This window comes from Macadamia integrifolia, chromosome 2 (genome assembly GCF_013358625.1).
Source record: "Macadamia integrifolia cultivar HAES 741 chromosome 2, SCU_Mint_v3, whole genome shotgun sequence".
NCBI classification, from domain to species: Eukaryota; Viridiplantae; Streptophyta; class Magnoliopsida; order Proteales; family Proteaceae; genus Macadamia; species Macadamia integrifolia.
Genome location: NC_056558.1, coordinates 31,017,763 through 31,019,957, shown reverse-complemented (window position 1 = coordinate 31,019,957; position 2,195 = coordinate 31,017,763).

Sequence of the window (2,195 nt, the reverse complement as noted above, 5' to 3'; positions counted from 1 at the left end):
TAGGTTTCCTTTTATAAAATTATCCACCCAAGTTTTAGTTACCAAAAATACCTAAAATCGGGTTTAGTTTAGAAAACTACTCACTCAAAGTTTTAGTTGACAAAAATACCTAAAGGAGAATCACTATTTTAGGTAGTTTTATAAACCCAAGCCTGATTTTTTTAGGTATTTTTGTTAACAAGTTTGGGTGGATACCTTTGTAAAAGAAAACCCAGAAGTGGGTATTTTTGTTAGCTGAAATTTTAAGAAAGTGAGTAATTCTGTAATTTTTTTGATTAATTTTTTACACAAGGGTAATTTGAAATTGGATATTCCTGTACAACCAATCAATTTCAATAAAGGAGCTTTCCACGAGGTAGATATTAGGTGGATTTGATTAAGAGAACCATCAAATTTTTTTTTCATTGATGGAATATGGGCTCACACACAATTGGACTTGCACATGTTTTTGTATGATGCTAGACCTAGGGGTGTCAATCAGTCGGGTCGGTCCAATCTCGGTCGGGCCTAATCAGGCCTGGTGGTGTGAAATCCTTGCACCGTGAATGTCTGTTTACTCAAACGGGCCTGGGTTTGGGGGGCATGGTACAGTTTGTAATCGGGCCGGTCGGTGTCGAACTTTAATCGGCCTACCTTAAATGGGACTTTAATCGGGATATGGGCATATTTAATTCTAAACGGGCCTACCCTAAAATCATTTTTTAAGCGGATTAAATTATTGGCTTTACAATTTAAGAATTTTTCTTAGAATTTAAGAAGATAAGATTCTTAGAAAAGGTATTTAAACTTTAAGCATTACTCATATTTTGTAATATTAGTGGTAGAATATGTATTTACAATTTAAGCATTTTTCTAAAGGGGGTCGGTCAGTTGGGCTAAGCGAGTCGGTTCTAACAGGCTACTTAAGTGAGTCGGGCTGGTCGGGCGCCCGACGGGCTACTACGCTCCACTGTAAACTCCCGTTTAATAAATGGGCAGGGCTTAAGCCCGACACGTTTATTAAACGGGCCGGTTCAAGTCAGGCCTTAAGCGAGTTGGGCTGGGTCGGGCCTACCGGTGTGGGCTCAGGATTGACACCTATCACATTTATTCCCCCCTTCTTCTCTAGTGTATGTGAGTAAAGTCCACTTAGACAGTTCCTTAGAATGTAATAGCAAAAAAAAAAGGCAGCCTAAAGATATTGCATACCACTAAAATTTCTCCCAAGATTTATAGAGATTCATAAAGAAAGTTATTTTCCCCTTCTTCTTTTTGTACTCCAATTCTTCAATTGGATGTCAATGGAAACTCAATGTCTAAATTCAGGCTCGATATCTATTTCAATTTCTTCTCCCACCCGCCCCCCCTTTTCTTAATCATACTTAAAAGCAGTAAATCTACTACTTACATTTGAACTTTCAAAATTCAATTACTTGCATTTTAAAAGCTAGGAACTACATCTTCGTGTATACTCCTTAACCAGATTTGCAAATGATGAAGATTTAATCTCTAGCAAATTCGCTGGGCAATCATATTCCAATACGAGGCTTGCTTAACACGAAAAAAAATGTCAATTTAATTAGGCAAGCACCACAAAAAGATGTATTATCAAACTCATTTGAACCCATTTCTTTGTGCTATACTAATTATTAGCTACTAACCATTATCAAGAAGTAGGACCATATCGATATCAAGAATTGATGTTATCCTCTGTGCAATCGTGATGACAGTACATCTTGAGAAGTGTTGCCTAAGTGTTTGCTGAATGAGATAATTAGTTGCAGAAAAGGAATGTGAACAAGAAGTTAGAGATATCATATAATAAAAACTTGAAAAGATTGTGTAGTTGTGCTGGATAAATTGATGTTTATAAATTTTAGTATGGAGAGAATATGAGAAGAAACCACCAACCTATAGAATCAAGTTTCCCTTCTGTTCTAACTTTATCGCCAAGTTGGCATCTGTCTAAAACCTAAGACAACAAAAAATCCATGTCAACTTACCACTTTGCTTGATCATTCAAGTTAATATAGATTTGATCATTAAAGATGAGTTAAGTAGGAGATGAAATGAACAAGAAACAAACCACCAACTGCAAATGGAAACACAACAATAAATATGGTATGTTTCCAAGTCCTAAATTGGCTTGAAGATGGTTCAATGCAATGAATTCAATATCACACTGTCAAGGATTTAAAAATCTGAACAAAAATTTA